This window comes from Citrus clementina, unplaced genomic scaffold (assembly GCF_000493195.1).
Source record: "Citrus clementina cultivar Clemenules unplaced genomic scaffold, Citrus_clementina_v1.0 scaffold_2, whole genome shotgun sequence".
In the NCBI taxonomy this organism is placed as follows: Eukaryota; Viridiplantae; Streptophyta; class Magnoliopsida; order Sapindales; family Rutaceae; genus Citrus; species Citrus x clementina.
Window position 1 is genome coordinate 2,729,345 of NW_006262688.1, and position 27,248 is coordinate 2,756,592.

The 27,248-nt window shown below is 34.3% G+C and overlaps 1 non-coding gene across 1 annotated transcript; it reads left to right on the forward strand.

Annotated features, from left to right (window-relative positions):
- Nucleotides 1-22,022: 22,022 nt before the first annotated feature.
- Nucleotides 22,023-22,129, forward strand: LOC112101265. The gene has a single exon (XR_002907392.1). It is a non-coding gene; the product is annotated as a small nucleolar RNA R71 (small nucleolar RNA).
- The last annotated feature ends 5,119 nt before the right edge of the window (nucleotides 22,130-27,248 follow it).

Genomic DNA, 27,248 nt, shown 5'->3' on the forward strand with positions numbered 1-27,248 from the left:
TAGAGCAAGTGCTTTGGTCTGGTAGCTGGTTAAGCACAATCTGTACGTTACAGAATCTATAACTTAGCTTGCTCCAAAACTTCATGCTCTCTTTGGCAAGGTTGAAAACAATCAGCAACTAATGAAACTACTCCAGCATGATATACATCGGTAGCCAATCAGAATTCAGAATCAATCGTAATAAATTTCAACAACGTGTTGACACAAACAACAAATATAGATCAAGTAAATCATATCACCAAATGATACGAAATATAAGTAATCTAAAATGTGGTTCAAATTAAAAAGTAACAAAAAATTATACCAGATCTGCAAGATGTGGGAGGATCCTTTTGCAGATCCTTGAGTTCCTTCAAAACACACTTTGAAGCCATAACTCTTCAAGGGATTATTAAAATTAAAGCTACAACGAACCTTAAGACCTGCAAAACTATAAACAGATCCATATACAACTTCTTAATTAGACCATCCAAGCTTGTAAAACAACAAATTATTTGATCTACTACATTTGAATCAAAAAGTTTAAATCAAAATTTTGAAAATACTAAAAACATAACGACACAAATTGACCTTGCGTGGCAGAGAACAAGATCGTAGGGCAATATCGTCTAGAAAGTGAAACGGTGAAGCAGATCTACATCGTCAAGCCACCCCTGCCTCGCTCCTCTAATAACCCCTTGCTTTGTTCTTCAACACAAATATCATTGAGAAAGAACTTTCGATGTTACACTGGATTCACATAAGCGAAAACAAACAAGCTAACCCTAAAGAGCGTGAACAAATCAAATCTTGAAATTATGAAAACACAATCAAAATCACGGCATAATTGATTCACATGAGCGACGACAAACAACATGCAAACAAGAAATTGGACCTGAGGAGTGGCTAAGAGGCCGGGATGGTAGAGAGACTTTTGTTGAAGAATTGCTTGCTGCACCAGTGCTTGTTGCTGCTATCGATGTTGCTTCAACCTCTGGTACTGCATTTTCTTTCAGAATCGAAGGATTTGTAAACTGTTTGGTTCCTGAGAAATTTTCGTCAAGGTTTCTCGAGAAAATGAAAGAAAAGAAAAAAATGAAGAAAATGAGAGAGTGACGAGAGAAGCAGCTGTGTATGACTGTTTTCGTTTAACACTTAGAAAAAAAAAAGGAAGAAAGAAGGTTTAAAGTACCCAAAACGGTACAGTTTTGCTAGCATTTTTTTAAATTATTAAAATGCACCTTTTGTTTTTTTAAATAAAATAATATATAAAATTTGGGTCAAATATGGTCAAAGTAATTTTTCTATCACGATTCTATCATAAGTTCGTGATAAATGATAATCCTATCATAAAGCCATATTAAATTCATGATAGAAAATATTTCTATCACAAGACCATCATTAATTTATGATAAATTAAAAATTATGTCACAAGTCTATCATAATTTTATGATATATCCATAATCTGTCATAAGTTGTCTGTCATCTATTAACAGTTTTCTTGTAGTGGAAACTTGACATAAGAGGGCACTTATTTAATAGCGTCAAACAAGAGGATGTTAACATGTACCTGTTTAAAGATGTATATAATTTCACTTGTAGAATTTATTTTCTTTACTTTAACTAACCTTTAACGGAGGTTTAACGATATATTCTCATGGCTACTTTCTTTTTCCTCCTTTGGTGGTGAGTCCTCAAAATTTAAAGGTTTCACTTGAGTTGTTTTTTTGACCGGCATCTCCATTTTGTTGTCGACTACTTTACCTTTTTGCAAGGTTATGATGGTTTTGACCTCTTCAATAGTTATTGCCAAGGTTTGAACTAGAGAGGTAATTTAACCCACCATTTTCTCGAGGTTTGAAATCGATTGGGCTTGTGAATTTATACCAGCTCTCATCTTATACTACAACTCGTTAATGATGCAATTTTGTTGTTTAATTTTAAAGTGAGTAAAATTCTTAAAATTCTAAGATGCTTATTCCCTTGGTTTGATTGTGAATAGTTTTAATTCTAATTATATTGTTTGAATGATGGTTGGGAGATTTGAGGAGCATCATGAACTGATTGTACTGGTGGAGTTGGAGTTGTTGTTCCTTTCTGTTGAATCCATAAGAAAATGAAACGTTGGGATGGTCTCTCAATTAAGGATTATAAGTATTGGAGTAAGGGTTGTAGTTTTGCTACTTTACCATGAGCCAGATTTGAGAACATCCACTGGAAAACAATGACATTCTGCTAGATATCCTCCACATGAGTATGTGATGCTTACAGATGGAGGAAAACCAGAATGTTTTAAAGAAACTATGTCTCATTAGCAAAAAAATGAATGGGTTAAAGCCATATAAGAAAAGATGAGATCCTTAAATGAGAACCACACTTATGACTTAGTGAAGCTACCTAAGGGAAAGAAGGCACTGAAGAACAAATGGGTTTACAGGTTGAAGACTGAAAATAACTCACAACAGCGGTACAAGGCTAGATTGGTTGTGAAGGGTTTCAGTCAAAAGAAAGGTATTGATTTTGAAGAAATATTTTCTACTGTAGTGAAGATGTCTTCTATCCGAGTAGTTCTAGGATTAACAGCTAGCTTGAATTTAGAGATTGAATAGCTCGACGTAAAGACAACTTTCTTACATGGTGACTTAAAGGAAGAAATATATATGGAGCAACTTGAAAGGTTCAATGTCAAAGGTAAAGAAGAACTTGTGTGCAAATTGAAGAAAAGTTTGTATGGGCTGAAACAGGCACCAAGATAGTGGTACAAGAAGTTTAATTCTTTTATGGAGAGTCATGGCTTTAGCAAGATAATGTGTGATCATTGCATTTTTGTGAAGAAGTTTGGCAATAATGACTTTATTATTCTTTTGCTTTATGTGGATGACATGTTGATTGTTGGCCAAGATGCTAGTAAGATTAACAATCTTAATAAATAGTTTAACAAGTCTTTTATAATAAAGGACTTGAGATCGGCAAAACAAATTCTTGGCATGAAGATTTCTCATGACAAGAAAACTAGGGTGTTATGGTTATCTCAGGAAGCATATGTTGAAAAGTTTCTTAAAAGATTTAATATGGACAAGACAAAATCCGTTTGCTCTCCACTTGCAAGCCATTTCAGCTTAATTTCGAGCATTGTCCTACGAGTGAGGACGAAAAGCAAGAGATGAGAGGAGTTTCTTATGCTCCAGCAGTTGGCAGTTTGATGTATGCTATGGTTTGTACAAGACCAAATATTAGTCAAGCAGTTGGTGTAGTCAGCTGGTTTCCCTCCAATTTGGGCAAAAGACACTAGACAACAGTAAAATGGATTATCAGATATCTCAGAGGCACTTCCAAGGCATGTTTATGTTTTGGTGGTGACAAACTTGTATAACAAGTGTACACGAATGCAAATATGGCAGGAGATGTTGATTCCAGAAAGTTCTTATCAGGATATTTGCTCACCTTTGCAGGGGGAGCAGTTTCATGGCAGTACAGACTTCAATACTATGTTGCTTTGTCTATCACAGAAACAAAGTATATTGTAATCACCGAAAGTTGCAAAGAAACCTTGTGGATGAAGAAATTTCTGCAAAAATTGGGTGTTAAACAAGATAGCTACGTTGTGTGATATGATAGTTAAAAAGGCATCCACTTGGCAAAGAATTCAATATATCATTTGAATTCGAAGCATATTGATGTGAGGTATCATTGGATATGAGATGTGCTTGACCAGAATTAGTTGTAGCTTGAGAAAATTCAGACAACGAAGAATGCGTCAGATATGATGACAAAGTCATTAGAGAAGTTGGAAAGTTGTAAGTAGAGAGCGGGCTTGGTGGTGCCACTCAGATGAGAGGGGGGGGGGGGAGATTTGTAGGGTCAATCTCACTTTGATGGGCCAAAAAGCTCAAAGTCCAAAATAATTTGCTAGATGTGTAATTATTATAAAATTTTAGACTTGGATGAAATTAAGCAGAAAAAAGAAACAAGTGAAGAATTGCGTGAGCTGTAGCCATTTCGCGAAGTGAGAAGACACTGTGAGAGAGAAAATGATATTTTATTTTCTTTGTGTTTCAATCTTTAATTATACGATCGGAAGGTGATTTTAAATCCAATTTCTCCCAAATTTGGAGGCTAAGTTCTTGACATCGTACTCTACATTTCTACTGGTATTGATTTGTATTTTATTCTCTCAGTAGTTGTTATTTGAGATACTCACTTGTTAGAGAAATAAATATTAGATCTATTATTGTAAACCAAAATTGTTGAGAATCTTGATATTGTTAGCTGTTGGTATAAATTCAAATGCTATGAGTACCAATGTGCAAGTGTGTACAACAAGTAATATAATGATGAGTATTCAAGATCATCTCCATAGGGACTGATGTTGTCAGACTAGCTACAGTAATCTTAATAGTGCAGATTTTGTTCTAAATTAAAATAATACAATTAATGAAACTAATATACTAATTAAAATAAAAATGCAATAAATAAAATGTAATAAAGTAAATTATCACGTCAAACTCAAAGATAAAATCAATAAAAATATAGAGTAGTTGAGTGAAAAAACTCTCCTAATGGTTTTGACTATTTTTTCTAATGTTTGGCTCGATTGCTGCAACATCTGCTACAACACTGGGCAGAATACTTATGTATCCTCAGTTGTCGCATGTTGGATATCTTATATCTATCCGCAACCTAACAGTGATAAGTTGTTATGCCAACATAAGATATAACATATCTAGTTCATCACTAATTTTAGATTAAGCATGACCCTTTTGGACTCAAGTTGAATTCAATCTAGGAAACTCAATCTAAAATCAAGTATTGCTCCAATATGTTCCACTAAGATAGACCCTTTTGTGGCTCTTTCTTATCTAGTATCATTAAATGGGTGATCAGCCGAAATAATGAATAGAAATAATACTATCAAAACAAAATGCTATAGCAAACATGCAGCAACATATATATTCAGTTAATAAACCGTCAAAATTGTTTATCACTCAACCACAAATAAATTTAGTTCATGGTTTGCAAAAGAAAAATAAAGAACAAAGTTTAGCCATCAAACACTTCCTCAAGACTAAAAAGTAAACAAGAAAACAAGAGAAGAATAAGAAAGACTGAGATTTCGATTGATATCTGCAATTTCTCCTCTTGTGTAGCCCTCAATCTCTCTCTTGAATCATGTTTTTCTTTTGTTTTTTTGTGGTTTTTCTCTTTGGGTGACGACCCCTTCTTTTCCTTATGATGTGTCCTCCTTTTATAGTTGAAAATTGGGGTAAATAGAAGCCTATGTCGCGTATCTTCTAGATTAGGAAACTGCAGATCGTAATATTCTTTAAAATTTTCTTTGTCGTTGTTCCAGGATTGCTACAGCAACGGATGCTGCAGCAACGATGTTACAACATGACTACAACAACTGTACTGTTTCAGATTTGTTTCAATTCTTCTGTAGCCAAGTTCATTTTCATCTTTTGTAAGCCTATTGCAGCAGCATTCCTTTTTTGAAATTTGAGCTTCCAATCCCTATAATTATGCACACAATCTAAGGACACAAAATTATTTTAAAACAACACAATTTATTAAAAATAAACTAAAATGGTTATTCATGCAAAATAAAATTAAAATGCAATAAAAACATGTCGTTTACTCTTAAAGTAATCTTAATTTAAGTCTAAAAGTGTCATGATAACTCTCATTTCATTGAGTTATCATTAGCCTCTAGAGTTATCTGGAGAAGAATTTGTACTGTAATCCTATTAATATAGTGGAAGTTTATATTGGACTACAGTCCCGTAATTTTTTATAATTTGGGTTTTCCACATAAAAATCGGTGTCTCTTGTGGTTAGTTTTTACTTTGAATTTATTAGTTTATTTTTTTACGTATTTATTTGTGGTACACATCATATTTTAATTACACAAAAGGAAAAGAGTTTTATTTCCGCTTAATTTATAACTGGTTGTGAAAGAGTCCCTTTCCCAACATCTCCAACTCCTTCTCCCTCTCTTCAAATTGATCCTTTAAAGTCTGCATTTCCTTTTAAAACTTATTCCTCATGGTGGGAACCTCTAAACCTTGCTTGATCAACTGATCAAACTGTCTTTTAAATCTACAGCGCAGGTAATTGGCCTGACAAAATACACAGGTTAAGTGATTTAGCTTTTAAGAAGTTTCCTAAGTAAATGACATAACCTATTACCTTTTGATCATGCTCTATTAGTCGTTCCCAAGCTTCCGTAGTAGGCAGTTTATTAAGCTCCTCTACCTTCTTTGTTCACATAAGCTTCAACGAAATACAGGACGTGTCGGGTATGCTCAAATCTCTCTCTTTTCTCTCTCCTTTCTGCTTCAGTGAGAGTTTGGCCCGACCTTGTGATCGTATCTCCAGAAGATGGCAAGGCTGAGGGAGTTGCTAGTATCGTGGTTGAACAAATCACTAAGGGAGAACTTTTATGTTGACGCCCAAGATCTACAAATTCAAACCCGACCTCCTAGACCAATATCATTTCCATTTATTTCTCTATTTATCTTTTGTTTTCTAATCTTCCTAGAATTCCTGATAACATTTTGCCTACCTCATGAAAAAATCGAAGATTGAAATTTACCCTCAGGAAATCTCACCTTTTCTTTTTCTTTGAATAATTTGTTTCACTCTGGCCTTGTGCAAAGGAACAAGTCGACACACTTGAAGACTCTCTAGCCTTAAAAGATCAATATATGGATGATGATAGGGAAGCTTCTCTGATATAAGAACTCTATCGCACTGTCGTCTTTGGTTGGTCTCCCAACAAACCCATAAAGACATTCGAATAAATCATTTTTCAAGCAAACTCTGTTAAAACTGAAGGAAACAATTTTTTCTTTATAAGAATCAGACCTGACTACCTAAAAATACATGGCTACTCCAAATCCTCTGAGAACCGACCCCATTCTCCAAAAACTCAAAACCACTAGTCTTTGAAATCTTTGTCTATAGTCGATAAATTTAGGATCAACTTCCTTGCCCTAGGCCATGCTTATAAGTAACACTAGTCGTCGTGCTTCTTCGGGCTACTTTTCATTTTAAAACATCTTTTTAACTCCTGCAACGTGGGCTCAGGTAGACCAGCTCTCACCCATAATATATACATGCCACCTAGATCCTCCACTTATTTAATGGCAATTAGGAAGGAGCCAGACCTAATGAACTTAGCATTTTTACAAAAGAGTGCTGCTAAATATTAAGAACAACGAGAGAAGCATGAGAGAATTGCCTCTTTTCTCTCTCTGCTGTCAGCTTTTTTTTTTCTCTTTCTCCTCCCACCACATGCTTCATTCTCTCGTCCTTCTCTCGTTTTTCTTGATACTTAGTATTTTCCTTCACAAAATAAGGTCGCATAGGCAAACTTCAGTCCACAGTCAAAGAACATTGTACAGATAGTTACTATGTTCTCGGGGGTTACTTTTTCTCCTTATCGGCGCAGCCTTATTCCCACTTCATTAGGTATATTATACCTCTCCCATAGGACCCTAAGGTCATTCTCTCTAAGGATTGACTCTATTTTGCCCATATCGTATTCCATGCGACCAGTCCTGATAATAGGTTTTAGGTCTGGTTTCACTCGTCTCTTCATTTTTTTCTCCTTCTATTACCATCACTAGGTTTTTCATCTTCCTCCGTTGTGGTATCACTAATCTCATTTATATTAAATTTAAATGAATCTATTTGCTTAAATAGAGGGTCCACCTCGGTCCTCTCAAAATCTACTTCTGTTCTGCTTCCTACGGTCTCCTCACTAAATTCTTACTCATCACCTCCAGAAGCCTAACCCAATAACTCCCTTGATAAATTCTGGGAGTCACTACCTACAAAATCTCTATCATTAGCCATTTAATGGGCAAGAACGGGGTTATTTTTCCTAGAATACACCTAAATTAACACAGTCTTAAAATCTAGTAGCACACTAAGTTGTCTTTCATACAATTTTAAGGCATATAAAAGGGAAAGAACAATAAAATCATATGAAAAAGAATACTAGTAAGCCTCATCACAATATGATTTTTCTGTCAAGCTTTGCTTGTTAACCATCTTCAATTCTCTTGTTCTCCTCACTTATCTCTTATATTTTTTGAAAATTAAAATGAATTAGGTTTTTAGAAAATTGAATTAAATTGATCTATTCTATTTTTTTCATACTGCCTGTTACCGCCGTGGAAATTCAAATTGAGCCATCATTTTTCAGTCGCCTCCCACCATTTTTCCTCACCGTTCGATTGCTGGCTATTATTCAGGATCTTTCCACATGGCAAGCTATGATTTGAGATGACCGGTTGAAAGACATGTTCATGTCAATTCACATTAGTATGCGCAGACCCCTAAACTCTTATCTTTTGATTTGTTCCACGTGTCTTCTTCTATCCTAATTTTAGCTCTTGATGATTAAGGCCTCTCTAGATTCTTCAATTCGATCACCGATTTCTAACTTTCTTTTACCCGACTATGTTATCAAGTTATTAGTTTACTTTTCCTACTACTCTGATCATAGAGCAAGTAAACTAAGGGACTAACTATTGTATCCATTCTCCCGATCACTAACGTCGGGTAAGAAACCTAGTATGATAATAATTTAGACATCGTTCTCTAATCGTAACTATAAGTAAGCAACATGCATGTTGTCTCATCGGATTATTCTAATACGACAAGGATTCTAATAAGTCTCCCTACAAAAGGTTGTTCCATTCATGAGGTAAGGTCATTTAAAAAAAAAATCATAGGCATCTAAAACAAGAACTAAGAGCTCTTTTTCTTTTTCTAAGATGTTACTTCAACAATTTTCAATATATCATTAAGCATCAGAGGGTTCTCACCGGTAACAACATTGTTGCCCTTACAATTTCTTTCTTTTACAGATAGAAGAACGTCGATTACAAGGGTCTAAATCTTTCTAATACGAAGACGCCATCAAAACCTGACCACTAGAACGTGCAAAATTTGGTATCAACACAATCTAATTTTAAAAGGTCGATATACAACTGACAGTATAGTAGAGCTCCTCTAATATTAGATCGAACATGAGCTGATACCTATGATTGGTCACCTCATAAATCAGCATAGGTGTATGAGTTATTATTATTTAATAACTTTATTTTCCTTAACAAAATTTTTTAGATACTATTCAATAAGTTTAGACCTTGTTGTTTAAATAGATTTGGTATTCCATACATTCAACCTTTTGAATACTAACTTGCGATGTTCAAAATCTAATGCGATCTGCTCAATCTGTTTGATCCGTAAAAATTCGATCCTGTAAAAACCTAATCCGTGGATTGGATTGGATTGAAAATTTGATAATCCACAATTGGTGGATTAGATATGGATCTATTTCTATAAATCTGCAAAAATCCACGAATTCGCAAAAAAAAAATTATTTAATTAAAAAATAAAACATATAAATATGGTATTAGTACTTACTAGTAAATAAATAAGTTAAAATATAGTTACATTAACACTATATTATATCTTATCCGATAATAATATAAAATAAAAAATAATTAAATAAACAAATATAGCTTAAATAGTTAAATTCCATGTACTAATTCAAGCGAATGAGATTTTTTTCGTTTTGGTGTGTTATATTTTAAAACTTTAAATGTATTTTCTAGCTTTATTTAAACAATTAATTTATTTAAATTTTATTCAATTTTAAATTTGATCGATAGTAAAATTATTTTTGTATTAAATTTTTTATTTAGTTAGTTTGTGGATTTGACAAAATTAAAAATTTTCAGTCCACAAACCAATCTGCAAAATGGTGGATTGGATATAGATTGAGTCAAATCTCCATCCGATCCGCAGATATATGGATTATATTTAAATTGAATTTCACCAATCCGTGAATTGGATTGGATTGAAAATTTATAATTCGCAAAATCGTGGATCGGATATGGATTGAGGTCTAATCCGTAAAATTCAATCTGCAAACACTCGTAAGAGGTATTTATTTTTATAAATTAGTGGGATTTTTCAGATAATTTTGGTTCAATAAAACAAGCTATTTTTTGACATTTTACTGAATGAAAAAATCTTAATGAGCCAAATATTTTTAAAGTAAAAAAATATTACTATTTTATTATTTATTTTCAATACCTACCCATAACCCATGCTTGCATGTTTACCACACTAAATAATTTTTTTTTTCTTTTTGGTGACACGCTCCTCACTTTTCTTCTCTCAAGAAGTTCTTGAATCTCCCACCATCACTAGTCAAACGTATTATTCATAAATTTTTTATGTATCTATATAATCTGTATTCATAAAATTTGTTCTTACTGAATTGGATATTAATTCATGCTTTAAACGGGTTTAGTCCATTAAGGTTAGGAAGTGCTATGTCATTTTCCAATTTATATCTCTTCTGCTTTTAGATTTTATTGCAAGCTATGAAGAATTCAAGATTTCTTCAATTATTTATTGACTTGTATTAACGTGCTTATCTACATAATGTTGTGCGCGGAATGCAGAATCAAGCGCACCAAATAATCATAGAAAAATAAAAGACAGAATTTTATGTGGTTCGACAATTATGCCTACGTCCACGGGAGTAAGAGAAAATAATTGTATAACTAACAATTATTGGAGTACAAAATTTGAGTAAAGAAAACTCACTTCCTAAAACCCAAATACACTTAGTACTCTCACACACTTGAAAGGAAAAACCTCTCAATTTAGAATTCTCCAATTGCTCACTCTCTTAATAATTCTTCTCTTGAATTATTAAGCTCTTAATTTTGGGATTCTCTCAAATTTTGATACAACTCCATATGTACTAGTTAGTTCTAGATTAGAAAAGGGTTCAACTATAGAGGTAACACCCAGAGTTAAAGAAGAAATTGTTTCTTCTGATGTCCCACAAAATGAAGAAACAACTGATGATGTAGATAATAATGATTCTATAGCAAAAAGGAGACCAAGAAGAGAGATAAAGAAACCTGAATGGTTTATAAAAGATATGGTGGTAGCCTATTCACTTCTAGTTGTTGATAATGATATTCCCAACACTTTCAGTGAAGCATTACACAGCAGTGCAAGTGATCAATGAAAGTTAGCCATGGAGGAAGAGATGAAATCTCTCCATGAAAACCAGACTTAGGAACCTGTAAAGTTACTAAAGGAAAAAAAGGTTATTGGTAATAAATGGGTTTGCACCATAAAGTAAGGATCTCCAAATCAATCAACTTTTCGATACAAGGTAAGGCTCGTAGCAAAAGGTTTTGCTCAAAAGGAAGGTACTGATTATAATGAAGTATTCTCTCCAATTGTGAAACATACTTCAATTCGTATCCTACTTGCCTTAGTTGCAGAATATGAGTTAGAGTTAGCTCAATTGGATGTTAAGACGACATTCTTACATGGAGATTTGGAGGAGGAAATCTATATGACTCGGCCTTGTGTTTTTAAAGTTACTGGAAAAGAGAATCATGTGTGTAGGTTGATTAAATCTTTGTACAGACTGAAGCAATCGCCAAGGCAGTGGTACAAAAGATTTGATCAATTTATACAAGGGCAGAAATTCACCAGAAGTGAACATGATCATTGTGTTTACTTTAGAAGGCTACTAGATGGACCTTTCATCTATTTGTTACTCTATGTCGACGATATACTTATAGCTTCAAAGAATAGAGATGAGATCAACAAACTGAAGAAGCAACTGGCTTCTGAGTTCGAGATGAAAGATTTGGGTGATGCACAAAGAATACTTGGGATGGAGATCTGTAGAAACAAGAAGAATAGGAGCATATGGTTGACTCAAAAATCTTATTTGAAGAAAGTGCTAGAAAGATTCGATATGAATGACAAAATTAAATCGATATGTACACATCTAACTCCTCATTTCAAATTAAGCTCTTTTTCATGTCCTACATCTCAAGAGGAGCGCGATTACATGGCTCGTGTTCTATATGCTAGTGTTGTGGGTAGTCTTATGTCTACTATGGTATGCACAAGGCCTGATATATCTCAAGCAGTGAGCATGATTAGTAGATACATGCACAATCCAGGTAAAAATTACTGGTGTGCAGTAAAGTAGATTCTCTGATATCTGTATGGAACAGTTGATGTTGGGTTATTCTTCAAGAAGGATTGTGGTCAACAATGTGTGGGGTATTGTGATTCTAATTTCGCTGGAGACTTAGATAAGCGAAGATCAACAACAGGCTATGTATTCACATTGGGTGGAGGTCCGATTAGCTGGAGGTCGATTCTACAATTGAAAATTGTTCTATCCACTATGGAAGCAAAGTATATGGCAGTAACTGAGGCTGTAAACGAAGTTATTTGGTTGAAAGGCTTGTTGAGTGATTGGGAGTGATCCAAGAGAACATTGAAGTCTTTGTGATAACCAAAGTGAGATATTCCTCGCAAAGAATCCAACATATCACGCTTGGACTAAACACATAGATGTGAAATATCATTATGTGATAGAGGTTATCGAGGGCAGTGATGTGTTATTGAAAAAGATTGATATCAAGGATAACCCATCAGATATGTTGACAAAGGTGATTTTTAGAGTTAAGTTTCAATATTGCTTGAAACTAATTCAAATTGGTTCCACTAATATATTTTTGTAGAATTTTCTTATAGATATCTTCACAAGTGAAAGATTGAATTGGACAGATATTGCTTATAAGAAGTATTTTATTGATCTTGATGGTTGTCGAAGCCAACAAAAATAAATTCATACTCTAAATAAATTGTGTATAGTGATTGAGCAGGGTCGTGTCCACAGAGATCGGTAATTATTTAAATCCTTTTGAAATGTAAAACGTAAAATGGGGGAATTGTTGACAATAATAAAAATCAAATTAAAATAACAAGAATGCAAATTAAAGTTGTAATTCAAATTGGAGAAAGCTCTAGTTGAAGGAATTAACTCAGCTTGATTTGACTACTGATCATTGATTCAAATATAGATTATTATTACTCATGAATAGACCAGTTATAGCTACTGAGACCCTCTAATAGCCAGTCTCTCCTTCACTAGTCGATAACAAAGGTACGACCATTGGTTATTTCCCTAATCAATAGACAACCCTAGATACGATCATAGAATTTAATCAATTGACAGCCTGAAAAACCAGAAAGACCCAAATCCTAATCAACACATATGATGATTCATTTAAATTAGATTATTTATTCTCACAACACAACTCTCTGCTATGTTATTTGTCACAAACATTAAATTCTTCATACGATGAATCCTTCAATTGACAATAGATTAAGTTGATAATTAAATAGTGGCCAATTACCTAATTAACAAACATAATCATGAAAATAATTTAGAGAATAAACAAATACCCAAAAAGCAATAAAACAATTAAAGCACAAGAAAGATCTCACAGTAGTGATGAATCAAAGCTTCATTTACCTTCAACCAGAAAAATAGGTTTAGTTCTTCATAGAGAGAAGAGAAAAATTAAGATCTAGGGTTTTCTTCTTTTCTCCAATCCAAATCCCCCTTTTTCACAATAGATTCCCCCTTTAAATACTCTCTCTCTCTTCTCTTTTAGAGTTCTATTTAAAATAAAATACTAATATCTGAAATATTAAATTCGTAATTACAAAAATAGCCAAAAATACAAAACACGTTAAACTAAAAACTGCAGGTCCGCAGTTGACAGCACGCGCCCACGCCTTATCAACAAAGTTCTTCTGCCGCTCATAATTTCTCCAAGAGAACAATCATCCTTAAACATCATCTTGTAGCTCAATTTTATCACCAATCAATAGAATTGCACCTACAAAAGTAAATCACAAGTAAATCACTATTATTAAGTGCAAAACATCGATATTAAAGGAAGTAAATAATGCAAAACTAGTGCATAAATTGCACTCTAACAAATTCTCTCACACCAAGATGATGCTTGTCCTCAAGCATATAACTCAAGACTAATCTCAAATCTCCACTAAATTCTCATCTCAACTCATCCAAAAATAATTTTAAGCAAGCATACTTCAAGAAATTAAGTCGTTCATCATTCGAGAGACAAGGATTTTAAAGCATAGAATTTCATAAGATAGAATAAGAACATTCAATCACCAAGAAGATCCATTCAAAATTCAAGTGCAACAAGATTTAATAGCCCTCTCAATAACTTCACTCCATGCCCTCAAAGTGTTTAGGGTGTCATTTATCCAGTCAAATTAAATCAAAGAATGCTATTACCATAAGCTTGCTCATATATCACATCTTAATCTACAAAACATGAATAAAATGCAAAAATCTAAGGGTCTTAAAAGGGTTGTAATGGGGTTAAATAGGTTGAATGAAAAAGAAAGGTTTACGAAAGAAAAAGAGATCAAAATTAGAAGAATGAACTCATTGAATGAACTTATAATATCAAAATGCTTATTTCTACTCAAGTCACCAAGAATGTAAACATTTTTTTTCTCTTTTTTTATTTTTCTTTTTCTTTTTTTTTCTTTTTTTTGTTGTTTTTTTTCTTTTTTCTTTTTTGTTTTTGAATCAAACAAAAGAAACGAACCTTGCACAATTTAATTCAAGCATAATGCTTGTTGATCTAATTGAGAAACTTTATTACAAGGTAGAAAAAGCAACAAAATATATCCACACAATGAGTCCAAAAATCTCCTTAAATTGAGGCTCAAAAAGAAGAAAAATGGTTAAGTAGACGGAGAAAATTAGATGGGTAATGGTTAAGGCTCAAACAAAGATAGCAAATAAAGGTCTTCGGGTAGAGAAAAAAAAATGCGAGAATAGAAAAATGGAAAAGGGTTTGCCCTTATCATTTTAATGCATAAAATCCCGTAATGCGGCTTCAACATGCATAACAAAGCAAGTTCTAGAATAAACAAACTAAGATTGATATTCACATAACAAAAATATTAGAGCAAAGTGGTTGCTCATAGGCTCAAATCCTCACAAAGTTGGTAAATTTGCCATCAAATCATGTACACTCTTCAAATGAATCAACCATCAATAGTGGTGTAGAATGAGAAGAAGGTATGAGTGATATATAAAAGAAAAGGTAAAAATGATAAGAAGTGAGAAAGATGTATGTAGTAATATGAAAAGTGAAAGATAAAATGTGAGTCATGAAAGAGTATGGTAGAATAAAAATAGATGCAAATAATTTGAAATAGATGGGAAAAGAGTAGTGAGAAAGAAAAGAAAAGAAAAGTAATAATATATGAAGCATACTAACTCCAAAATCATTTAAGGATGAGTAGAGTGAAAATAGATGAGTAGAGTGAAAATACTACTTCCAAACATCAATAATGCAAAAATCCCTCCCCCACACCAAGAACTTACATTGTCCCTAATGTAAGATAATCAAAGCTCACATAAAAATTAAAGCATAAGGATAAAAGATTAAAGGCAAAAAGAAACTTCCCTGAATTGTGAGCTTTGATCCACATAACGTCTATGGGCTTGGCGGAAATGGTGGGGTAAATCCCACACTCTCGAAGTATACGGGCAAATTCTGCTCCATCTTGTTCAGCTTGTGCTCCATTTTCTCTAACCGAATGTTCAAAGGTGGTGCGGATGTAGAAGGAATAGTTAGTGGGGCAGCAGTGTCGTCGTCAAACTCGTCATCAGAGGTAGCACCACTCCTAGCATAAAGCTTCTTTGGAGGTTGAGTGGGTCCTGGTTCAGTAAACTGAAATCTCCCCTCCTTGAATTCGACCACACCTGTTCTTTCAAACACAGACATATCCAAAAATTTCTTTTTGCAAGCAGGATGCAAATAATTATTGTCAGGATCAAGCACACATAGGTTTATAGCTAACAGAGTAATGTATGGACCAAGAAATAAAGTCCTATACCGTTTAAGCACACTTTGAAATTGATCCGCTAACCAAAAACCTAAATTAGGTCTCACATCATTTAACATGCACCAGATAAAATAAAATTCAGTTTTAGAGAAAACTCCTGAGTGATCTCTCTTGCCTAAAAAATTATATGCTAAGAATCGATGCACACATTTCAAAATAGGATCACGTAAGAAAGAACTCTTTGATTTACTCGGGTCATAGGCATTGTGATCAACAGATAAATTATGCCAAAGACCATAAGGCTCAAAATTTTCACTAAAGTCACAAGTTGTTCCTAAATATGCATCACTAGAAGAATAATCATCATCAATGAATCCTAAAGCTAGGTTAAAATCCGTGATAGAGTGTGAAAAATTTCATCCCATTAACCTAAACTTAATAACATCCAGGGTATGCAAAGTAAAATCATTCGGCATATTAAATTGAAAAGTAGCATAAAACTCCCTAATCAACTCAACATAACCCAAACAATCAACATCAACAAATTTACGCAACCCAATCTTGTCTATCAAAGAATTAAAATTATCCTTAACATTCAATTTTTCAAGAGTCGGGTAATGAATATACTTAGCTGGAAGTATTTTGCGCGTGGAAATATCTTTGTACCTCTCTTTCTCTTGTTGAGTCGCGAATGCGAGGCACCCTCCGAGATTGGATTCCGCAAGTGGCAAAACACTCATGCCTTTTCCATGCTTCGATCTTTGTCTCACGGCTTGGCGCGAATCTGAAATTGTGTTCCATGGAACTGTAATGGGATCGGCAATCTTAGATTTCTTTGTGATGGGTGTCTTTTTCGATGACTGAAGTAGATGCTTTCCTCTTCGGCATTGTTACAATAATTGCACTCACAGATTTCGATTTACCCGGCTAGAATACAGGGCATAGGCTGGTTGCGTTGCATTGCTGCGTTGCGGGCTTGCGTTGCGCGCTGGTGGGACTTTGTTTCGCGCTGCTGGGACTTTGTTGCGCGCTGCTAGGACTGAGAGACACGGGATTCTGGTGCTGCGCGAGCGGGGGCTTGCGTTTTTCGGTGGGCTGGTTTGCTGCTGGTGTGCTGCAAGCGGCTGGAGAAGAAAACAAGATCTGGAAAATTAGGGATTTTGTGAACAGTAAAAAAATTTTTTTTTTTTAACAATGATGATTTTTTTATTATAAATAAATAAATATATAAAAGAAGAACAAAAGAAAATCTCTTTTTTTTGTTTTTTTAAAATAAAATAAATTTTTTTTTTTATGAATCACTTTGAGACTCCAAAAATTTCAGAAGTAATTTTCTAATAAGCACGTGGGCATGCCTTAAAACCATTTTACTTTAAAAATCACAGAAGTACTTATTAGTTACGATGTGGGCACGCCTTGTCAAAAATTTTCTTCTGACCAAAATAAACAAACACATTATTTAAAAAAAATCTGAATCAAAACTAAAAGAAGATAAAATAAAAACCAAAATAAACAAATCATTTGGGTTGCCTCTCGAAAAGCGCCTTTGTTTTATGTCTTTGGCTAGACACATTTATGCATCAATCTCCATAATTGGGACTCTCGAGAGCCATTTCCTCTACAATATTCACCGAAAAACCTTCATAAAAAGGTTTTAAATGATGACCATTAACCTTAAAGGCTTTATCAGAGGTTGGACTCCGAATCTCAACTGCACCATGAGGAAAAACATTAGTAACAATAAAAGGTCCTACCCAACGAGAACGTAATTTACCAGGAAAAAGTTTAAGTTTAGAATGAAAAAGAAGAACTTTTTGACCAACAGAGAACTCCTTTCTCAAAATCATTCTGTCATGAAATGTCTTCGTCTTTTCCTTGTAAAATCGCAAACTCTCATAGGATTCATTTCTAATCTCCTCCAACTCTTGCAGTTTCAACTTCCTCTGCTTTCCTGTTTCATCCATCCGCATATTGCATTGCTTAACCGCCCGGTATGCTCTGTGCTCAAGTTCTACAAGTAAATGGCAAGGCTTACCAAATACTAAACGATAAGAAGACATACCTATGGGAGTTTTGTGAGCGGTGCGATACGCCCATAATGCATCATCTAATCACAAACTCCAATCCTTTCGATTTGGACTAACTATTTTTTCAAGAATAGACTTGATTTCTCTGTTTGATATCTCAGCTTGTCCACTTGTCTGTGGATGATAGGTGGTAGACACTTGGTGGGTAACATGATATCTTTTGAACAAAGCTTCCACCACTCGATTACAGAAATGAGTGCCTCTATCACTTATCATCGCTCTCGGTACACCAAACCTGGCAAAAATATTGGACTTGACAAAATCTACAACAACTTTAGCATTGTCAGTCCGGGTGGCCTTAGCCTCTACCCACTTAGAAACGTAATCCACTGCTAAAAGAATGTAAGCATTGCCAAAAGATGAGGGAAAAGGTCCCATAAAATCAATGCCCCACGCATCGAATATTTCACATACAAGAATAGGGGTAAGTGGTATTTGATTTCTATGACTTAAATTACCAGTCTTTTGACAATTCTCACACGACTTACAAAACATGTATGGATCATGAAATAAAGTAGGACAAAATAAACCAAATTCTAACACCTTGGATGCTGTCCTTTTGGGACCAAAATGACCACCACATGCATATGAGTGACAAAACTGAAGAATAGAAGGAATTTCAAACTCAGATACGCACCTTCTGATGACTTGGTCAGAGCAATGTTTCCACAAGTAAGAGTCATCCTAAACATAGTATTTAGCATCGCTCTTAATTTTATCTTTTTAAGCCCTCGTCAAATCACTAGGTAGTGTTCTTGTAACTAAGTAATTGACAATGTCAGCGTACCAAGGAATCATACTTTGAGTTACAAAGAGATGCTCATCTGGAAAATCATCTTTCAAAGGTGCTGCTTCTTCACTCGTGGTCAATCTACTAAGGTGGTCTGCAACTAAGTTTTCTGTTCCTTTCTTATCACGGATCTCCAAGTTGAATTCTTAAAGTAGTAGGATCCAGCGGATAAGTCTCGGTTTCGCTTCCTTCTTGGCGAGCAAATATCTGAGAGCTGCATGGTCAGAAAAAATAATCACTTTAGTACCCAATAAATATGAACAGAATTTTTCTAAAGCAAAAACAATAGCTAAAAGTTCTTTTTCGGTTGTTGAGTAATTGTACTGAGCACTATCAAGTGTTCTTGATGCGTAATATATCACATGAGCAGCTCTTCCAATCCTTTGTCCGAGAACAACACCAACAACATAATTACTGGCGTCGCACATTATCTTAAAAGGGAGGTTCCAGTCTGGTGGCTGTATAATTGGAGCTGAAGTCAATAACTCCTTAAGTTTATCAAATGCTACCTTGCATGCTTCATTAAAATCAAACGTCACATCTTTCTGAAGAAGCTTGCATAAAGGCTGAGCTATTTTCAAAAAATCCTTGATAAATCGTCTATAGAAACCTGCATGACCAAGGAAAGAACGAACTTCCCGCACACATGTGCGATAAGGTAAAGATTTAATAACATCTATTTTAGCTTTATCTACCTCAATTCCTCTAGGAGAGACTACATGGCCCAAAATAATGCCTTGATCTACCATAAAATGACATTTTTCATAATTCAAGACAAGGTTTGTTTCAATGCATCTTTCAAGCACTTTCTTCAGATTATAGAGACAATCATCGAAAGAATCAACATAGACCGTAAAATCGTCCATAAATACCTCTATAGTGTTTTCTACATAGTCTGAAAAAATACTGACCATGCACCTCTGAAAAGTGGCAGGAGCATTACAAAGACCAAATGGCATACGTCGGTACGCAAAGGTTCCAAAAGGACATGTGAAGGTAGTCTTCTCCTGATCCTCGGGCACAACTGGTATCTGATGAAAACCTAAATAGCCATCAAGACAACAAAAGTGAGTTTTTCCTGCCAACCTTTCGAGCATCTGATCAATAAAAGGAATAGGAAAATGATCCTTCCTAGTGAGTGAATTAAGCTTTCTAAAATCAATACAAACCCTCCACCCATTCTGAACTCGGGTAGGTACTAACTCACCATAAGAATTCTCAACAATTGTTATACCAGTTTTCTTCGGTACCACTTGTACCGGACTTACCCATTTGCTATCCGAAATTTGATAGATTATACATGCATCAAGAAGTTTTAGAATTTCTTTCTTCACTACTTCCATCATGAGTGGATTCAAACGGTGTTGAGCTTGAATTGAAGGTTTGGCATCTTCCTCCAGTAGTATTCTATGCATGCACGTGGATAGACTTATCCCTTTAATATCTGCAATTGTCCACCCAATAGCCTTTTTGTAATCCCTTAGCACTCTAATAAGTTTCTCTTCCTCTAAAGTACTAAGCTTTGAAGAGATGATCACCGGAAGTGTCTCATCATCTCCTAAAAACATGTACTTTAGATGACTAGGCAATGGTTTAAGCTCTATTTTTGGTGCCTGTAAAATAGATGGAAGAAGTTTTGCATGAGATGAAGGTAATTCATTATTAGACATATGATGAATTAAAGTTGTCAAAGAATTTAATTCATAAATTGTCTCTTGCAATACAGAATTTAAAACAAACTCATTTTCATCCTTTTGCAATCCTTTGAGGCCCAAACTGTTATTTAAAGCAGCTACCAATGAATCTTCACATCCAAATTAAAAACTTCCTGCACTATAGGGTTAATAACATCCATAGAAAATACCGAATGTTCTTTACTGGGATATTTCATGGTATCATACATATTGAACTCTATAATCTCTCCATCAAACTCCATAGTAAGAGTCCCTTTATGTACATCCATTTTAGTTCTAGTAGTCTTAAGAAAAGGTCTTCCTAGCAAAATTGGGACAGAATTAGAGGAGTTATCCTCTTCCATGTCAAGTACATAAAAATCAGCAGGAAAAACTAGCTCATTAACTTGTACTAGGACATCCTCTAATACCCCATCAGGATATGCATTAGACCTATCAGCTAGTTAAATTATCACGCTAGTTTCTTTTAATGCACCAATATTCAAAGACGAATAAATAGAACGAGGCATTACATTAATAGAAACTCCTAGATCTAACATAGCCTTCTCAACTCTAACACTACTAATTTTGCAAGGGATAGTAAACATACCTGGATCCTTGCACTTGGGAGGTAGTTTCTTTTGGAGAACTGCTGAAACATTCTCCCCCATATGAACTCTTTCATCTCCTCTTAATTTTCTCTTGGAGGTGCACAGTTCCTTAAGAAATTTAGCATATCGAGGTATTTGTTTTATAGCATCTAATAAGGGAATATTTACCTCAACCTTGCGAAATGTCTCAAGGATGTCTTTCTCTTGTTCCTCCTTCTTGGATTTTGCAAACCAGATTGGAAAAGGATGAGGTATCACAATAGATAGGGGTTTCGCTCTGGTGGGTTGCGCATCTTAAGATTTAGGCATCAATTCATTCTTTTCAAGCTCATCTTCTACTTGCTCTGTCACTTTCTTACTAGGCTCTTCCAACTCCTTCCCACTTCTAAGGATGACGGCACTAGCGTTTTGCTTGGGATTCACCTAAGATTGTGAAGGCAATCTCCCTAATACTTGAGACTCTAGACGGCTCATTGTAGTTGCCAATTGACTCACTTAGCTCTCCAATTTCCGAATGCTTGTTGTAGTTGCCTGCTGAAATAGTTGAGCATTAGTCGCAAGTGATTTAACAATTTCTTCAAGAGATATACCTGACTTGGAGGTTGACTGTGGAGCTGCTGGTTGTCTTGGTGAATATTATTGTGGGAATCCTGACGGCCTAACTCCATAGCTGAAGTTAGGATGATCCTTCTATCCCGGATTGTATGTTTATGCATAAGGATCATACCTTCTCTGAGGCATGCCTGGAAATCCTCCAACTGCATTGGCTTGTTCAATGGGTTCTTCTTGAAGTGTAAGACACATATCAGTTGAATGACCCATATTGTAACAAATACCACAAGTCTTTACCTGTTGCACATTACCTACAACAAACTTTTCCACAAAAAAAGTAAGTTTATCTAAATGTTGTTCAACAGAAGAAATATTTACCTCATTCACCTTCCTTGAAGTGAGCTCTTGCCTGCTGCCAAATTGTTGTGCATTGGCAGCCATATTTGATATCAACTCCCTTGCTTGAGTAGGGGTCTTGTTCATCAACACGCCTCCATTAGCAGCATCTATCATACTCCTATCCATCAATGACAGTCCTTCGTAAAAATATTGAATAAGAAGATGATCAGAAATTTGATGCTGAGGACAGCTGGCACACAATTTTTTGAATCGCTCCCAATACTCATACAAAGTCTCCCCAGGAAGTTGTCTGATCCCACAAATATCTTTTCTGATGTTGGCAGCTCTTGAAGCAGGAAAGTACTTCTCAAGGAACTGCTTCTTCAAACCATTCCACGTTGTAATCGATCCAGGAGGCAAGTAGTATAACCAGTCTTTAGCTAGTCCATCTAAAGAGAAAGGAAAAGCACACAGCTTAATCTGCTCTTCAGTCACGCCTTGTGGTCTCATACTTGAACACATAACATGAAACTCCTTAAGATGTTTATGAGGATCTTCACCTGCAAAACCATGAAACTTAGGTAATAAATGAATAAGACCAGACTTTAATTCAAAATTTACCTCCAAATCTACATATTGAATGCAGAGTGGTTGCTGATTCAAGTCTGGTTTAGCTAACTCTCTAAGAGTTCTTTCTACAGGTGCAGGTATATCCATCACTTGTTCTTCTGAATCGCTAGATGATTCAACTAAATTAGGCACCGTGTATGTTTCAGAAAGTAAAGGCGACAATGATCGTTGCTTAACTCGCTTCGTCTGCTGTCTCAGCTGGCGAGCTGTCTTCTCAATTTCAGGATTAAACGAAAGTGTACCTGTACGAGAAGAACGAACCATACACCAAGTAAAACGTAAAAAGGATTAAATAAATGACACTAATCCCGGGCAACGGCGCCAAAATTTGATGGTTGTCGAAGCCAACAAAAATAAATTCCTACTCTAAATAAATTGTGTATAGTGATTGAGCAGGGTCGTGTCCACAGAGATCGGTAATTATTTAAATCCTTTGAAACGTAAAACGTAAAATGGGGGAATTGTTGACAATAATAAAAATCAAATTAAAATAACAAGAATGCAAATTAAAGTTGTAATTCAAATTGGAGAAAGCTCTGGTTGAAGGAATTAACTCAGCTTGATTCGACTACTGATCATTGATTCAAATATAGATTATTATTACTCATGAATAGACCGGTTATAGCTACTGAGACCCTCTAATAGCCAGTCTCTCCTTCACTAGTCGATAACCAAGGTACGACCATTGGTTATTTCCCTAATCAATAGACAACCCTAGATACGATCATAGGATTTAATCAATTGACAGCCTGAAAAACCAGAGAGACCCAAATCCTAATCAACACATATGATGATTCATTTAAATTAGATTATTTATTCTCACAACACAACTCTCTGCTATGTCATTTGTCACAAACATTAAATTCTTCATACGATGAATCCTTCAATTGACAATAGATTAAGTTGATAATTAAATAGTGGCCAATTACCTAATTAACAAACATAATCATGAAAATAATTTAGAGAATAAACAAATACCCAAAAAGCAATAAAACAATTAAAGCACAAGAAAGATCTCACAGTAGTGATGAATCAAAGCTTCATTTACCTTCAACCAGAAAAATAGGTTTAGTTCTTCATAGAGAGAAGAGAAAAATTAAGATCTAGGGTTTCCTTCTTTTCTCCAATCCAAATCCCCCTTTTTCACAATAGATTCCCCCTTTAAATACTCTCTCTCTCTTCTCTTTTAGAGTTCTATTTAAAATAAAATACTAAAATCTGAAATATTAAATTCGTAATTACAAAAATAGCCAAAAATACAAAACACGTTAAACTAAAAACTGCAGGTCCGCAGTTGACAGCACGCACCCACGCCTTATCAACAAAGTTCTTCTGCCGCTCATAATTTCTCCAAGAGAACAATCATCCTTAAACATCATCTTGTAGCTCAATTTTATCACCAATCAATAGAATTGCACCTACAAAAGTAAATCACAAGTAAATCACTATTATTAAGTGCAAAATATCGATATTAAAGGAAGTAAATAATGCAAAACTAATGCATAAATTGCACTCTAACAGATCTTTACAAGCATGAAGGGAACAATAGAAAATAGATTTGGGGCAATCTTAAAGTCTATTGCTTGGAATATAATTTCTCAGGAACTATAAACAATGTCGTGAAAAGCTTTTACCTCGAAACTTCTTAAAAATATGTGGGATTATATGAAAATGCAATACTATATGGCTGGAATTAACAATAGCAATAGAACATAGTTACAATTCCACTATTCGTACTTCTAATAGGCCACTTGAAAGATGGGAAGAATATTTGAAGGTAACATCTTTTATTTTTTCTTACATTTAATTGAATTCTGGAAAAATTTACAATATAACTAATTATTCATTTATTTTATAACTGAATAGAAATATTTAGAAGATAAGTAATCTTACAATAAACCTTTAAAGAATACTGAAGAGTTAGAGGCATTATTCTTAGGTTTAGTAGCAACTGCAGCTTATAATTAGAGTTTTGGAGCGGAAGGGATAACAGAAATGTGCAATATATCATTAATATTATCTGAAACTCCAATTAATTTAAAAGATGACGATTGTGAGGTAAAAACACCTTATTTATACAACAATGTGGATCAGCAAGAAGTGTGAAGAAAAATGAATTGGATGGATTGATAGTTTACCAAGATGGCTTCAATATTCTTTTTTCCTAGTTCATAGGTGTTAATGTTTTGTTTGGTGTCATTATGGAAATTTTGAAGTATATAGCCCTTATGTAATAAGTCAACTTTCTCATAGGGTTCTTTGTTGAACTTTTCATTTATGTAGTGAATATATTACGTGTTTTGGTTTTTTGAAAAATAATAGTGGCCTGAATGGAAATATATAATTTTCTTCAAAAGGTGTCAGTGGATTATGCATTATTTGCTCAACATCACGATTATAAAGTTAAGCTAGCTTCTAATTTTTTAGTGTAAAGCCTAATTATTTCGAACTAGAATAAAGCAAATGTAGAATTTGGAAAATGGATGATAAAAATTGAATATAATATTCTATATATTAGAATTTCAAAGTAATTTTGTATTCATTTGAACATGATTTAAGTTATGATAAAATACTATGATATTTATGTTCTTCGAGATATACATTATTTATTTAACATTTAAATTTAATAAGGGTACAAATGTAAAAATAAATGTTTTTAGTTTTAAAGTTGAAAAAACATATAATTGAATATTTATTTTTAGAGATTTAGCAAAAAAAGAATGCATTGTTTAGATTCAAACATTTAAGTCTACTCAGTATTCAGATTGATTCAGATATATTTAAATTTCAGATAAAAAAATAAATGTCGCCTTAATATCCCAACTAAATAAGCATAAAATTACTCACGAAGTATAAACACTATTTTTGGTTTATTAAGGATATTAAACAAACTGCCATAATCTTTTTTTTCTTTTTTTCCCTTTTTATTTGGGAGATGTAAGCAATACTAAAAATTACTTTTGTGAAAGGAAGAATGAAGAAGCCTCATGTGCAATCTTAAACAGACATCTCACACTTAAAAGAAATATGTGAATCGTCAAAGAGATCCTGCCATCCGGCCGGATCTTCTTTTATTTTAGTCTTAACAATATTTACAATGCAAGCGCCTTAATGAATTGTATTTATAATGAAAGAAATCTTTATACAGACCATACATGAAGCTATAATTGGAAGGGAAGTATGCAATTATTAATACATTTATGTTTACATATCTTGGTGATTGCGAAATCATATCTTGAAAAGCTACAAAATCATAAAGATTATGGAAATTAATCTGATTGCTTACGTAAACAAACCATACTGTTATTTGAAAAATGTAAACAAATAGGGATACAAATACCCTTTTGGCTTTGCTAGGTGGCAAGTCTTTCTGTCGGTGCTATGAAATTTGGAGTTTTGTGTTTATATGGGATAGTGATGAGATTGGTGATGAAACGGGCTGGATTTTTGTGAATGGGGTCTTGGAATTTATGGAGATAGCCGGCCATGTCTGGAATTTTGCAAGTGTGGTTCTTGTAATGCATGGATTGCGATATTTAATTTGTAATGAGATTGTGATGGGTTTTAAAGGGAAATAAAAAGTAATGAATGTAAATTAATTTTGTCAAAATTTAATGCCCTTTTCTTCGGATTTAGAATGGTTTGAGATTGGAGAGAACAGATTTTCATCTATTTTAGTACAACCTAATGATATACTTATTGAGTTAATGGTCATGTTCGGTCCAATTGAATAAGTTTAAAGTAGTAGTAAAGTTAAATAAGTCTAAGTTAGTTGAGATATTATCAACTTAGTTTGTCAAGTATCTAGTTCCTGATTTGTTGGGATTATTTTGTTTCATCTCTATTTCTATTTTGTTTGGTTTGTATAAATAAACTATGGTTGAATAATAAAAGCTTGAACCATTTTATCAAAGAAATACTTGTGTTACATCTTGGAGGGATTGGCTTCCTCGAATTAGCCAATAGTTAACGTTACCAAGTGCAAGGCAAGATAGGAAGAGACAAGGAGATAAAAAATAGCTTGCCTGTACCAAAGTGGTATCAGAGCCTGGCTATGGATCAAAGAGTGGAGCAGATTGAAAAAGGTATTGAGTCACTAACCACTAGCCAAAATGAAATCCTCGGCCAAATTAGCTTAATGTTTGAAAAGTTGAATGCACGAATATATCAAATATCAAGTCCAGCAGCTAACGATAAGGCTCAAGATTCTTCAATTCTTCAACGAGTCCAAAGAGGACATAGCAACGGCAACGACAACACACCTCAAGCTAGTTCCAGCCACTGCTATGCACTAAAACCAGTAAAATTGGACTTTCCAAGATTTGATGGCGGGGCAGATCCAACAAGCAGGCTATGTAGAGTTGAACAATTTTTCAAAATTCATGAAACTCCTGCTGCTGATCGAGTTTCTTTAGCTTCATTTCACTTGGAGGGCGATGCACAATTATGGTACCAACTGCTGAAACATGAAGCAGTTTACATATCTTGGAATGAATTTAAAGAAGAGCTTCACTCAAGGTATTGTCCTAACAAATTTCTTGATTTCTTTGAAGAGCTAACCAAATTGTAGCAAACTGGAAGTGCAGAGGAATATCAAAGTAAGTTTTAGAAACTCTTAGCTAAAGCCGGGCATTTACCTCAAGCATGCTAAGTGAGTTGTTTTATTAGTGGTTTGTGCGAATCAATCCGTACCGATGTACAAGCCAATCAACCAGAGAGCTTGACTTCGGCTTTCGGGTTGGCACGATTATATGAAGCAAGAGAAATCTTTAAACACAAATCCTCCATTACTGCAAAAGGGGGTTCTCAATCTCCCAATGTGGCACCC